General features: G+C 44.4%; 1 pseudogene; it reads left to right on the forward strand.

Moving 5' to 3' along the window:
• Positions 1-367: 367 nt before the first annotated feature.
• On the forward strand, positions 368-1,677 carry LOC136573553 (myosin-9-like; annotated as a pseudogene).
• The last annotated feature ends 14,438 nt before the right edge of the window (positions 1,678-16,115 follow it).

A 16,115-nucleotide genomic window follows, 5' to 3' on the forward strand; every position in this document is an offset into this window, starting at 1 on the left:
AAAAAGAAGAAAAAAGGCTGCTGCTAGTGGGACAAGTGAGGTTGTCAGTGCAGATCCTGAGGTCCAGGGTGAGACAGCAAGAGAACGCTTGTTTAAAATTCAGGAGAGATGTGCACCAATGTGAGCCCATGAAGAGATACAAGACCTCAGAGATGTAGCCAGAGATTAGGCTGATCGCAGAGTATGTCTGAAGGCACAATCTGTGCAGTATGAACAGGACTGTAAGAAACTGCAAATGAAAACCCAAGAGTTGGAGACCTGTTGCAAGTTAGAAAGAGCTTCTACAGATGCATGTAATCAAACTACAGGTTTTCAGAATCAAGTTGCAGAGTTAAAAATGCAGTTAGCAAAGAAAAATGGTGACTTGGAGTGCCAAATAAGTCAACTTAAGGAAGAGCTGGAACTAGAGAAAGCTGCTTGCAGTCAGGCAGAGAAGCAAGCAGAGATCCTGAAAGACTTACTAGATTACAAAGAAAACCAGGAAGCACTGCATGGGAGACTGCTGTCCCAGCTACAGATGATCCTGGATGAGGAAGCTGAAGAATATGAAGCTCAGATCCAGGACCTTGTTCAGACCCATGCGCTAACTATGAAGGAACAGTCCCAACGGTTAGAGCAAGCTGAAAAGATGAATGAAACCTTGCAAGAGGTCAAACAGGCTGTGGAAAGCAAGTGTACTGAGCTTACCCATAAGCTGACGGTCCTTTTGCAGGGTTAACAGGAGTCTGAATGCAAGAGAAATACAGTAGAGATGCAGCTTCAAGAGCTACAAATAAAAATAACTGAAGGTGACAGTGTGCAGACAGCGTTGTCTGAGCAGGTGAGCAGGCTGCAGGTGGAGCTGGAAGCTCAGAGTGAAGAGTCCCAGAAGTTGCTACAGTAAAAGACGCAGCAGAGGATTGGTCTCAGTGCACACCTGAAGACAATGCAAGATGAGAGAGATGTGTTCCTCAAGCAGGTAGAGGAAGATGCAGAAGCTAAGAGAAACCTGTCAGAGCAGGTTGCAACACTTCAGGCTGAGGTGTCTGACCTAGAAGATAGACTAGAGAAGAGTGCTGTGTGCTTGGATTCTGTGGAAGAGCAGAAAAGAGAAATACAAGAGGAGTAGAAGCTACAAGGCAGCAGTATGAAGAGAAGACAGCTGCCTGTGATAAGCTTGAGAAGGTTAAAGTAAGTCTTCAGCAAGAGATAGAAGATGTTTCTGTGGAGCTTGGTCTCCAAAAGGCGCTATTGTCCAAACTAAGAAAGATGCAGAAAATATGTGAACAGCAGCTTACAGAGGAGAAAATCAGGTCTGCAAGATATGTCACTGAATGTGAGCGTGCTAAAGAAAGGGTCTGTATGAAAAAGACTGAAAGGTTAACTTTGACACGCACCCTGAAAATGATGTCAGAGGAAAAGGGGCTGTTTCAAAAGTTCACCAAGAATTCAAGCGTGAAGATGAAACGCTGGGCAGCACAGTGTCATGTTGCTGAAAAGAGGGTTCAGAGACTAGTGTGGTCTAGGAGCCAGTTCAGACAGCAAGTAAAAGAGAAGAAGGGCTTGTGGAAGATTCCCGATAATGATGCGGGAAAGCGAATTCTGGTACAAAGAAAACGCAAGGGCGTGGTCCAACAACCGGTAGCAGGAATGAAGAATTGTAAAAATAAGACACAAGTGGTGAAGCATACCACTTAGGGGAAGGTGACCTAGGCACTCCAGGTGAACAGTTTGTAAAGACTTGGACGGTCTGGAGGAAATAAATCACTTCTGTAAACAAAAGAAAAGTCATTAAGGTGAGAGCTGAGCAAAAGATGCAGACTGAACAGACCTCTGAAGTACAAGAGGCCAAGGAGAAGGCAGAAAGTGAGGCTACTGAAGCTGAGAAGATCTCAGAAGTGGCAGCAGAAATCTTGGAAGAACTGCAGCAAGAGTATAATGACCTCAAAAGCAAACCCAGAAACTGAAAAAACAGGTTGTCCAGGTGGTAGAAGCCTATCACAGGGATGCTGGCTCCAAGGACCAACTCATCAATGAACTGAATACTACCAAGCAAAAGTTAGATTCAGAGGTAAAGGAACTTCGAAGAATGCTAATGGGTCTAACCAATAACACTATACTAAGAGAAGAAATAGAATGGTTACAAAGTGAGGAAAAGATAATTATAAAGCTGAATGGATTGAAAAATGAATTAGAGACTGTAATCCATAGCAAGGCCATGCTGGAGCATTAGCTACAAGGGGAACTGGAAGAATATAGAGACAAGGTTTGTAAGCTAGAAGGAACCTTCAAAATGGAGGCTCAGTTTGACAGTCTTAACAAGCCGGTGTGCACTGAAATGGAGGACTTAGTTAGCTCCAAGGATGATGGTGAAAAGGGTGAACATGAACTAGAAAAGTCAAAAGAAGTAGAAGAAAGCAAGATTCAGTTAGAGGAACTTTAAGATAAGTTACAAGCCACAGAGGATACAAAGTTGCACTTGGAAGTCAACCTACAAGCTGGGAGGGCACAGTCTGAGAGAGATCAGCAGGGATGTGATGAGCCGAGTGAAGACAAGAAGAGAGAACTTGTCAGACAAGTAAAAATAGAAAGAGACCCCCGAGCCTAGAGTTTTGACCCTGGAGGGCCAAAAGAGAAAAGTGTGATACGGCCTACGGCCCTTATCAAAGGAAGGGGGGGTATGTAGAGGTGCACTACAGAGAATGGCCTGTAGGGGGCAACACACAGGCATTCTGGTGCATGAGAAAAGGGAAAACGCCCATAGATGTGGTCAGGAAGTTGGATATAATGGTACATTCCTGCTACACCCAGGGAAATGTTGGCTGAGAGAGCCAGAGAGGACCTGTGCAGCAGAGCTAAGCTGCTGCAGGCCAGTGGCCTAGGAAAGGCCAGAGTCTGACAGGGGTGACCTCCCTAACCTTGACACCCAGGTGGGGTGTGTATGTGGACTTTTATGTTTTGTTGAACGTTATATGGACTCTGTTTACTTTGCTTGTACTGTGAATAAAGACTGGCAGGAGCCAGGTTTAAAAGGAAGTCCGCGTCTCCAGAGAGTTCTTCTACGTGGTCGGTGCCCATTCCAGTCTGAGAGTTGTCGATCCGCAGGCAAGTGCACCCCGCTTGCTTACACTGTATACAAGTATTGTCTCACAGATAGCAATTGTAGTAATGAGAATCAGACATTTGATTGAAAAACAGACAAACAATACATTTTCTCACTAAACTTAAAAGAAATAACAACTGATACGTTAGCCTGAGAATCTGCTGTACTAGTGATGCTGGCTGCACACCTAGAACATTCATATCTCAATTCGTAAAAGGGAATTGATCTAAAAGGGCAATGAGATGCTAAAAGGAGACACTAGTTGGTTTGCAAAGAGAATTAATCTAAAGCTCTAAATGCTGTTAAATGTAGCTCCAGAAAGATGGCCACCCCATAGTTGTATACAGACAACAGAATAAAAAAAATCTACAATCAGAAAATAAAACAGATTGGAAAAATGAAAAATGTTTCACTATCTGGTTTTAATTCACATAAAAAGTGTGGGTGATATAGTCCCTTTAAGTCTAAGACAGGGTGGTCCAAAGATATAGAGACAGTGGCATAAATGGAAAACAATGGTTGGGAACGCCATCCTGTGCATTGAATTTTGCTAAGAGAAAGGGGCAAATCTGTGAAGGGTGGTGTTCAATACAGGGGCCACTTTGAAAGCTGCAATCTAAGAACCAAGTTGATATTTTCAAATGGTAAGGGGTATATGTGACATGCATCTGATAGAGAATTTGATGAGGAATACAAATCTGTGACATGTCTTTATGTCTGCCAGAGTTGTTGCAGCGTCCCGTAGGGTGACTCCAGACACAGGGCATACGTAGAGGAGCTGGGAGGGTAAAGTGGTCACTTGTCATGGTGGCACTTACCAGGCTCCCTCCCGGAGGGAAACATGCAGCCTCGGCCAGAGCAGCGCTGAGCCTCTTCCGGACACCCCTAGGAGAGGGATGGCCAATAAACATAACAGGACATAACATTATCACGGGTGACGCCACCGTTCCATTACCCACCGGAATGACCCTCGGTGGTAAATAAAGGAGCCGCAGACTGTGTAACGTACCTCAGGTCTCTTGGAATGGTCAGAGTCTGGCAAAACTTTACTTGGAACTTTATCAGGAAACTCTCAAGAATACACTGGTGCAGGTATACAGAAGATTAGAGGACAGGGAGGAAACGCAGGATGAAACCGGTCCTGCAGTCACAGTTATCTGCTAGTAACTGCTCCTTGAAGGGGAACTCTCCAGAGGAGGATAGGGGTAGGGTCACTCCACAGACACTCTCACAGAACAGTATCTCTGCATGGTGGTCACTCTCATTTTCTCTCCTACTTGTCCTCACTCACTGTTGGCTCCTGGTATTGGGGTACTCAGAAAACCTCTCTTTTTCTTCCATTCTTCCCCACATGAGGGTTGAAGGTACCCCCATGTGGCTGGCACTCTCTGTCAGCAACCCAGAAGAATAGAACCAGAAGAACAGAACTCTCTTCTCGCTCTCAGACACTCATACTTATCATCTCTCACATACCACATGAGAGGACATAAATTAATGCATTTGCAGGCATCTCCCAGTCTCATGCAAACATTAACCTCTCACTTGCTGCAGTTGTGCAATACACATAACAAAATGACTAGACAACTTTGCACAGACCACCTACAAAAGACATTACTTGTATGACATTTATAGAGGGGGCCAGGAATATGCATTCTGGGCCACTACATCAATTTTCTCTTTGTTATAGACACAGATATGACTGCGAGATTAACACGCAAAGGGAGGGTGCAGATTATGCTGATTTCTGAGGAAGGCAGTACATTGCAGTGGATTTTAACCCCTTAGTGACGAAGCCTGTTTGCGCCTTAGTGACGGAGCCAAATTTTGGAAATCTGACATGCGTCGTTCAACGTAGCATAACTCCGTAAAGGCTTTACATATGCAAGTGATTCTGACATTGTTTTTTCGCCACATGTTGTACTTCATTTTGGTTGTAAAAACAGACCGATATAATTTGTGTATATTTATTAAAAGTACCAATATTGGAAAAATTTTGAAAAAATTATAATTTTTTCACATTTTCAACTGTAATATCTCAAATATGTCCAAACATACTGTACAAATTTTTGATAAGATATATATTTCCATCTGTTTACTTTATTCTGAATGCACACTTGAAAAACTTTTGTGTTTTTTTTAACCATTTATAGGGCGTACAAATTTAACATTGCTTTTCAGCATTTTGAGGAACACTTTGCTTTCCTGCACCAAGCCAAGTTTGCAAAGGCTCATGAGTGTCAGAATAATAGATATCCCCCCAAATGACCCCATTTTAAAAACTACACCTCTTAATGTATTCACTGAGGGGTGTCATGAGTATTTTGACCCTACCAGTTTTTTTCAGGAATTAATTCAATTTAGAGGAGAAAAAATAAAATTTCATATTTTTGCAAATATGTCATTTTAAAGACATATTTTTTCCTATAGTGCCCATGAAAATGAGGATTTACACCCCAAAATGGATACCCCCTTTTCTCCCGTGTTTAGAAACATACCCATTGTGGCCCTAATCTTATGTCTGGATGCACAACAGGACCCAAAATGAAAGGAGTAGTCGGTGTCTTTCAGAACATAAATTTTGCTTGAAGGCGTTTTAGGCCCATAGCACTTTTGTAGAGCTCTTGAGCAGCCAAAACCAAAGAGAACCCCCACAAGTGACCCCATTTTGAAAACTAGACCCCTTAATGATTTTATCTAGGGGTGTACTGCCAATTTTGACACCACAGTTTTTGAATGAATTCAAGCAAAGCAAAAGGAAAAAAATGTGATTTTCGTTTTTTTGGCAATTCTGTCGTTTTAAAAACTGCTTTTTTTGTACAGCACACACATGAATGAAGACTTGCACCCCAAAATGGATACCCCTGTTTGTCCCGTGTTCAGAGACATACCCATCGTGGCCCTAATCTTTTGTCTGGATGCACAACGGGGCGCAAAATGAAAGAAGTAGTCGGTGGCTTTCAGAACAGAAATTTAGCATGAAAGTGATTTAGGCCCCATTGCCCACTTGTAGAGCCCGTGAGCGGCCAAAACGACAGAGAACCCCCGCAAATGACCCCATTTTGACAACTAGACCCCTTAACGAATTCATCTAGTGGTGTACTGTGTATTTTTACCCTACAATTTTTGAATAAATCTAAGCAAAGCAGTAGGAAAAAAATTACCATTGGTCGCTGAGAGCAAGGCGATTTTACGTTTCCTGTGCTCCCCGACTCCTGCGCATGTGTCTGGTGTTTTGCCGGCGGTCGCATGCCCAGGATCCGGGAAAGTTCACGGGAGAAGATCGCATCGGGGTGCAAATACGGAGGCCTCCGGTAAAAAGTTTCATCTCCTCTCACCGATCGCATCGGTGAGGGGCGATGAAGCTTCACCTATTTTTTACTTTTACGTGTTCGCCATTATCCATTGGATAACGGCGAACACGTGACAAGGAACCGCTCACCGCGGCCCCCCGTGAAATCTTCAGGCTCTCGGCTAAGTTTTGTAGCCAGGAGTAGGGAGATTTTAAATTATCCTGGCAATCCACGGCTTTTGCGCATGCATCCGCCATTTTGGCGACGGGCGCGGGCGCAGAAGCTGGGGTAAGGTCCGCGGATAAATCCGCGGGCCTTAGGTATGTCATTTCATCCTACCTCATGGATATGATCCGTGGGGGGAGATGAAACGCAAGCTTTTTTAACTTTTTTAAAACGTTTTTTAAACTTTTTTTTTTTACTTTTACACTTTTTTTTCCCTTTTTACAGTTTTTTTTTAACTTTACATGATCACTGTCATCCATTGGATGACAGTGATCATGTCCCCGGTATAATCTCTCTGCTCCGGGCTACACATGGCAGCCAAGAGCAGAGGGATTTTAAATTTCCCGGGGCTCGAGCCCGTCTGCGCACGAGCCCGATGTCAATCATCGGGCGCGCATGCGCAGACGGGGATTCGGGTCCCGGGACATCGGGGAGGACTTAGGTAAGTATTTTCACCTCCCCTCATGGATCCGATCCATGAGGGGAGGTGAAACTGACTTTTTTTAAAACTTTTTTTAACTTTTTCGCGATCGCCGCTATCCAATGCATATAGCGGTCCCCGGTAACACCTCCTGGTTCCCGGCTACCTTCAGGAGCCGGGAGCCAGGAGATTTAAAATTTGCCGGGGGCTCCCGAGCTTCTGCGCATGCGCAGAAGACCGCCGGCGGGTCCGGGAGGACCCGATCTCTGGGGAACACCGGGGACAAGCCGCGTGAGTATTTTCAGCTGCTCTGATGGATCCGATCCATCAGGGCAACTGAATCTTTACTTTTCTTCACTGTTTTATTTACTTTTTTGCGATCGGCGCTGTGCATTGGATAGCGCCGATCGCAATGCCAGGGGGGACTGCCCGCATCCTGGGATGACAGCTGCATGCTGTTGGCTACCTGCGGGCACCGACAGCATGAAGCTGTCACGTCCTCAGGCAAGTGGGCATCAATCCAAAGAGGATGCATAAAACTACGTCCTCTAGGATTAAAGCCCACTTTCTGAGGACGTAGTTTCCCGATGGGGCAGTCGTTAAGGGGTTAACAGTCAGCAAACTAACAGACCACCCATCTGCCATGGCACAGTTAGCAAATTGTTTGCCGAATTTCGCCGAACAGCTATTGTGTTGGATTTGCCAAAAACTGGACATAACAAAACTGACATAGGCGAAGCAACAACAATGGCCATCCTGAGGTCCTTCTGCAAGAACCCAAACAGTAGCACCCGGTGTTTGTCACAAGAGAGCAGGGTGAGTTGAACCACCATCAGGGAGATAATAGCTATGCACTAATTACACCTGTACAAAATCTAGTTGCTGTATCATCTAAATGAGGACAATCCCAATTGCCATGTTGAATTTGCGAAATGCATGTCACAGCAATTGCAACAAGACCCATATTTCACAGAGACAGTACTGTTCACTGATGAAGCAAACGTCTATATGAATACGGAGGTGAACAAGCAAAACCTTTACTACTGGTCCAACACAAATCCACACTGGACAGATCCTTCCAACATGGTTGGCACACTGAAAGGCATGGTGTGATGCGATATGTGGGGTACAAAGATAGTGGGCCCACTCTTCATCGATGGTAACCTTACTGCTGCCCCGTATGATCTGCAACTGTTATGCGACGAGGTGTTCCTGTCACTGTGCAACGAAGATGGCACATTCCCAGTGTTCTTCCAGCAATATGGTGCCCCCTGACATTATGGATGTGATGTCCGTGAGTTTTTGAATCAGCAGATTCTGGAGAAGTGGACTGGGCATCATGGTCCTGCGTAGTGTCCCCCCGCGCTCACCGTATCTCATCCTCTTGTACTTCTGCCTGTGAAGTGATGTCAAGTCCAGAGTTTACGCAGTGAAAATCCAGAGCTTGAATAATCATTTTAATTCCTTTGATCCAGCGAGAATCTGAGCAATTAACTTTCTGTGTAGATGCATACACTGACTGAACGACGAACAAAAAGTTGTTCCCTTCTCATACATTGTTCAGTATCTGCATGCAGAATACAGAACAATGAGTTGGCTGGTGTAAATAGGCAGTTGTTCACTTATGAATGACTGCCTGCTTACTGTCAATGGAGATGGGTGGGACTTAACGATCCCCAATGGCTCCACTTCCATTCACTAGCGATAATCTTCCCTGTGTAAAAGCACAGGAACGATTATCAATGGGACGACCTGTTGGATATGTGGTGCCTGACAGGTCATCCCGTGGAAAAACACCTTAACACACCTGATCGTTTGTGCTTCACTGGTGTAAGTATCTCTTGAGCAGTCTTGCAGCAATTCATCTGCTATGCTCTATTGAAATAATGAAAAACGTTTGGAACCGTGTTAACCAATAGAGCAAAGTGTAATTATTCCCAGCAAGAAAAAACAAGTAATCTTGAAGATATGATACCTTTTAATGGCTAACAAAAATACTTGATGTAAATGCAAGCTTTCGGACTTACTCTGAGTCCTTTATCAAAGCATAATGAAGGACTCAGAGTAAGTCCGAAAAGTCCAAAAGCTCACATTAACATCTTATATTTTTGTTAGCTATTGAAATAAACATTCTTTCTTTTTGCACCCACAAGGCATATTCATTTGCTTGTGGCAAATAAAGATGTACTGATTTAAATGGCTAATTAGTCTCTCTAAGTTCCAGAGGTGTTCTTTTTCCAGCGGAATTACTTAGCATATCACACGAGTATTGCACATGCATTTGCGCACTCCCCATTGACTTCTATAGAGCATTCTGAGCTTATTTTTACACAACCGAAAAACTCAGGAAAAATATACACGTGAATCAAACCCATTAAAATAAATAAGTTCTATTCTCTGCCTACTGCATGCACAAATACATCCCTGTGAATCTAGTCTAAGCCTACATGTACCTCGCGTGTGGATGGCTTTAGGCTTGCCTCATCTAGTGCAATTTTTGTATGTATGTTTTATCCACAACTGGCAATGGAATGAGTTGAAGAATAAAGTTAATAAATAGTCTCCATCGGAAGGATTAAAAAATGGGGGTTGGGAGCATCATAGCAGCTATTTTGACAAGATTCGTGCCAAAGGTCTAGCTCAGCTACGTAGCCAGACCGTACGCCGGAAAATTGGAGTCACGGGTTGCTCTTGCTAGGAATTACGACAAATAACAGAAAAGATGTGAAGTCTAAAACTGAAAATCCAGTCTTTAATTAACAAGTCCAAGTTCATACAAAAGTTCAGAGAACAGAGGCATTTCAGCAGAGATGAGTGAGTTATTCATGAACACAAAGCTGAGTTTGCAATAAACTAAATACAGGAGTTCAGGAACTGGCACAAGAAAGAGTACCGACACAGGTACAGTTTAGTGTGAAACTATGAAGCAGAGCTGGAAAGCAGTTCAGAACAATCAAGCATTCCAGGCTAGCGAATAATAAAATCCAGCCAGGGGCCAGTGGGCAAATTTTAGACTGTAAGGCAAGCCTACAGCACCTGCCCATAAATAGTGACTCCTACTTGCACACGCGTAAGTGTGGCGTTTTTGTGGAACAAACTATGATTTTTTGCATGCGCATCATCGTATTTCACTGTACTCTTTGTACCCGCAAAGGATGTTCATTTGTGCGTAGCAAACAAAGACGCACCTATTATAACCCCTTCATGACATGGCCTATTTTGGGCTTAAGGACGCAACAATTTTTGGCGGATTTTCTTCTCCATTTATCAAAAGTCATAACTTTTAGATTTTTCCGTCGACGCGGCCGTATAAGGGCTTGTTTTTTGCGTGGCGAACTGTAGTTTTTATCGGTGCCACTTTTAGATACATTGACTATATTGTAAAACCTTTTTTTTTTTTTTATGATAGCAGGGAGAGAAAAAGCATCAATTCTGCCATAGATTTTTTTATTTCTTTTTTTTTGACAGCGTTAATCATGCAGCATAAATGAGACATTCCATTTTTTCTGCGGACCGGTACGGTTACAACGATACCAAAATTCTTACATTTTTTTTAGGTTTTCCCACTTTTCTGCAATAAAAACCCATTTTTTTGGAAATCTTTTTCTATTCTAAATTGCTGCATTCAAAGTCCTGTAACTTTTTTATTTTTTGATGTACGGAGCTCTATGAGGGCTTATTTTTTGCGAGACGAGCTGCAGTTTTTACAGGTACCATTTTGGGGTACATATGGCTTTTTTGATCACTTTCATTGCGTTTTTAGTGAGGCAAAATGCTAAAAATTAGCATTTTGCCTCAGTTTTTTAGCGTTTTTTAAAGCGTTTTTTTCCGTGCACATTCAAAAGCATGTGCATCTTATTGTACGCATCGTTGCTAATCTGAGAAAAAGCATTAAAAAATGTTTTTTTTACTCTTTTTTTACATTTTTTTTAATTCATTTTTTTAATCTTAGTTTTTTTTTACACTGTTTGTGTCCCTCTGAGGGACTTTAACCACTGCCCTGATGATCGCTGTCATAAGGCATGGCAGAGCTACTGCTCTGCCATGCCTTATCACTTATACAGCGATCATAGGCATAGGCAAACAGGACGCCAGTGTCTGGCGTCCTGTTGCCATGGCGACATGCCGGGCTCTCGCGATGATATCGCGAGTGTCGGCCGGAGACACAGAGGGAGTCCGCTCCCTCTGTGAACTCTTTCCCTGCCGCGATCTACTTAGAGCGCGGCAGGGAAGGGGTTAACAGCGGGACGCCGGCTGTGACTGACAGCCACATCCCGCGCTATCCCCAGGACGTAAGTTTACGCCCTGTTGCGGGAAGTACCAGGCTGCCAGGATATAAACTTACGCCCTGCAGTGGGAACGGGTTAATGGATAATTAGCCTGAGTTCCAGATGGCTTGTTTTTCCAGCAGAATTACGCAGCGTATCACGTGCACCTCCCCCCCCTCTAATTTCTACGAGGACTTTTGCGCTACAAAAATGCGCAGGAAAAATATGCGCATGTGAATGAACCTATTGACATCAATGGGTTCTATTCTCTGTGTATTGGGAGCGCAAATACGCTTGTGTGAGGCTAGCCTTAAGGCCATTCTAGACACAATAATTATCGCTCAAAAGACATCTTTTGAGCAATATAATCGTTGTGTCTAAATGCGCTGCCATTATGCACTGTTCGTACACTTTTTGTTCATCATTGATTTCTAGCAAGCTGAAAATCAAGGATGACTGTTATCAGTGCTGCAAGCTGATTTTCTCAGCGAGCAGCGCTGATAGCATTCTTTCAGCTGGTATCCCACTGGGACTTCCCAACGGGATACCAGCTGAATGCTCCAAGAACAAGGCAGCTGTCAGCACTCCTGCTGATTCTCAGAGCTATCAACTCAGAGGGACACTTCTGATAACTGTGAGAACAAAGCAGCTATTTGGATATACAAAACAGCTGCTTTGTTCTGAGTTATCAGCGGTGTCCTGCTCCGTCTGCATTTAACTCTTTAAGTAGCTGATTAGTTACTTAAGAGTTATGCAAACATGATCGCTCAAAACTGTCGCTCAAACTCCTGTTTGAGTGATTTTTGAGCTATCATCTTTCAGTCTGAATGCACCCTTGTGTGCAGGGATAAACTATGGCTGACCCCGGAGCTAGCGCTTTTGTCAATGTTTCCAGGCTCATTGGCTTAGGCCAAAGAGTCATTACTGAATATCTTTATCTTGGCAGTATGTTAGGTGATCCCGAGAAAATGGAAGTCTAGTGCTCTGCCTACCAGGATAAAGTGGTTAGAGGCACTCGACAATATCCGATACATGGAGGAGTTACGCGCAAGGGACGAGATGAGGTACAATAAACATATAGCAATATGGGCTGCCTGGAACCAGCTTTGCGATACCACGGACATGACTGTGTGGGTCACAAATTGAAGCATGCTCCCCCCTCCTCAGTCATACTCTATTTATCTTAAAGGGGTTGTCCCGCGCCGAAACGAGTTTTTTTTTTTTTCAACCCCCCCCCCCCCCCCCCCCCGTTCGGCGCGAGACAACCCCCAATGCAGGGGTTAAAAAAGAACACCGCACAGCGCTTACCTGAATCCCCGCGCTCCAGTGAAGATGGCCGCCGGGATCTTCTCCCTCCGTGGACCGCAGCTCTTCTGTGCGGTCCATTGCCGATTCCAGCCTCCTGATTGGCTGGAATCGGCACGTGACAGGGCGGAGCGACACGGAGCCCCATTGAGAAGATAAGAAGACCCGGACTGCGCAAGCGCGTCTAATTTGGCCATTAGACGGCGAAAATTAGACGGCAACCATGGAGACGAGGACGCCAGCAACGGAACAGGTAAGTGAATAACTTTTGATAACTTCTGTATGGCTCATAATTAATGCACAATGTACATTACAAAGTGCATTAATATGGCCATACAGAAGTGTATAGACCCACTTGCTTTCGCGGGACAACCCCTTTAACATAGTAACATAGTATGTAAGACTGAATGAAGACAATGTCCATCTAGTTCAGCCTGTTTATCCTCCTATGTTGCTGATCCAGAGGAAGGCAAAAAAACAGGACGCAGGAGGCAATTAGCGCATTTGGGGGAAAATTCCTTCTTGACTCCCTAATGGCAATTAGACTAATCCCTAGATCAACCCCTAAGGCCTCATGTCCACGGGGAAAATCAGGCCCGCTACGGATTCTACATGTAGAATCCGTAGCGGGTCCCTCCTGCCCCGCGGACATGAGCGCTGAAAATAAGAATAAATGAGAATAAACTCACCTCCCATCCGCTCCGTTTCTTCTCTGCGTCACGGCCGGATCTTCTTTCTTCGGCCGGCGGATGAATTCGTCACGCCGGCGGCACGTCGCCGACGTGCCGCGCGCATGCGCCGGGCACATCCGCCGAGCCGAAGCAAGAAAGATCTGGCCGTGAGGAAGAGAAGACCTTCCCGGTCCGCTGCGGGTGAGTAAATTCTTTTAAATTGCTATTTTAGGTCTCCCGCGGATCCGGACGGCTTCCATAGGCTTCAATAGAAGCCCGCGGGAGCCGACTCCGCGGGAGACCCGCACGAAAATGGAGCATGGTCCAGATTTTTTCATGCTCCATTTTTTTTTAAATCCCTTTTATTGACGATCCGCGGGTATTTATCTACCCGCGGGTGGTCAATGCATCCCTATGGGATGCGGATCCGCGTGCGGGAGATCCGCTGCGGATCTTAAATCATATTTTCCCCGTGGACATGAGGCCTTATAGTTCCTACCTGCCAGTATACCCAGATTAAGAATTGACCTAAGATTTATATCCTGTAATATCCTTCCGCTCTAGAAAGACATCAAGTCCCCTTTTAAACTTCTCTATGGATTTTGCCATCACCACATTCTCAGGCAGAGAGTTCCACAGTCTCACTGCTCTTACAGTAAAGAACCCTTTTCTGTGTTGGCGATTAAATCTGCTTTCTTCTAGACGTAGCGGATGCCCTCTTGTTACCATTGCAGTCCTGGGTATAAACAGATCATGGGAGAGATCCTTGTATCGTCCCCTCATGTATTTATACATAGTTATTTGATCACCCCTTAGCCGTCTTTTTTCCAGAGTGAATAATCCCAATTCTGATAGCCTCTCTGGGTATTCCAGTCCCGTCATTCCATGTATTAGTTTAGTTGCTCTTCTTTGAACCCCCTCCAGCACTGTAACATCTTTCCTGAGCACCGGTGACCAGAACTGTATGCAGTATTCCATGTGGGGCCTATCAAGTGCCTTATACAGTGGTAGAATAATGTTCTCGTCCCTCGCCCCTATCCTTTTTTAATGCACCCCAAGACTTTATTAGCTTTGCAGCAGCTGTCTGGCATTGGTTATTCCAGTTTAATCTACAATCCACTAATACCCCCAGGTCTTTTTCCATATCCCTTTTCCCTAGCAATACCCCATTAAGTGTACATTGGTGACATCCGTTTTTGCTGCCCATGTGCATAACCTTACATTTATCAACATTGAACTTCATTTGCCATTTTTCTGCCCAAGCCCCCAGCTTATCTAGGTCCGTTTGTAGCCATGCATTCTCCTCCATTGCATTGATTATATTGTATAATTTTGTGTCATCTGCAAATATTGATATTTTACTGTGCAGCCCATCTATTAGGTGTTTGATAAATATATTGAACAGAATGGGGCCCAATACTGAACCCTGTGGCACCCCGCTAGTGATGGTGGCCCAATCAGAGTACGAACCATTTATTACAACTCTCTGCTTTCTATCTCTGAGCCAATTCTTGACTCAGCTACACATGTTTTCACCGAGTCCGAGCTGTCTCATTTTATATATCAGCCCATTATGCGGCACGGTGTCAAATGCTTTAAAGAAGTCCAGATATATGAGATCAATAGAGTCTCCCAGGTCCAGCCTAGAGCTTACTTCATCGTAGAAGCTGATCAGATTGGTCTGAGCCGATCGAACCTTCATGAATCAATGCTGGTGAGGGGTTATTGCGTTGTTCTCCTTGAGGTATTCTTCAATGGCATATCTCAGAAACCCCTTGAATATTTTTCCAGTTACTAAAGTGAGACTTACCGGCCTGTAGGTACCAGGCTCACTTTTTGATCCCTTTTTGTAAATTGTAACCACGTTGGCAATGCGCCAATCCAGTGATGACCGTAAAGAGTTGGAGAGAGAGAGTCACTGAGAGCAGGATCGTACAGATAACTGGGACTGTTGATTGCCTACATTACTCCAAGAAGCCTCCCTGTCTCACCACCCTCCAAATGTTGTATTTGAACCAGTTTGCTGTTTAGTATAGTTTATACTAAAGTTGGAGGAAAAAAACATTACCGATCGTTCCCAGTTTGTCCAGAACGTTTTCCCTGTGTGTGGACTATTTTATTTGAGATGTTGGAGTTCACCAAAGAGGATGGAACGGTGGTGTCATGTGTGACAAGAAGACTACAGGTAACCTCTGGTTACATCCCCTGTGATCTCCTCCTGTCAGTAACGTAGTCAGGTCCTGAGCTACCCCCAGAAGATGGAATGGTGGCGTCATGTGTGACAAGAATACTATAGATAACCTTCGGTTACATCCCCTGTGATCTACTCCTGTTAAAACATGGTTGGGTCCCGAGCTACCCCCAGATGATGGAATGGTGGCGTCACGTGTGACAAGAAGATTACAGATGACCTCCGTTTACATCCACTGTGATCTACCCCTGTCAGTAACGTGGTCGGTTCCCGAGCTAACCCCATGGGAGGAGATGGTAAAGCCCTGTGATAAGGCCCTTATCTACCTCACCATCTGCTAGGCTGTGGGCCAGCACTTCGGATGCTACACATTGATGATCAGCTTTTCTAATATATATGATCTAGCCATCTCATATGAGTCATATGAGTGGAGATCTGGTAGCCAAGCCTCACTTTTAGATATCTGGAATAAGTAGGTCATGCTACTGATTTTTATTGATAAATGATCTGCAGTGAGACCGTCTGTAGGTTTCTGTAACTCTATATCTCCATTTTATTTCAATATAGAATTTGTCAGACATGTGTGATAGTATCTAGATTACAATCACTTCTGTGAGTTCAAACCGTCTGTAGGAGTTCCACTTCCAACATAAATGTGACCC

The sequence above is a fragment of the Eleutherodactylus coqui genome, chromosome 7 (genome assembly GCF_035609145.1).
Source record: "Eleutherodactylus coqui strain aEleCoq1 chromosome 7, aEleCoq1.hap1, whole genome shotgun sequence".
NCBI classification, from domain to species: Eukaryota; Metazoa; Chordata; class Amphibia; order Anura; family Eleutherodactylidae; genus Eleutherodactylus; species Eleutherodactylus coqui.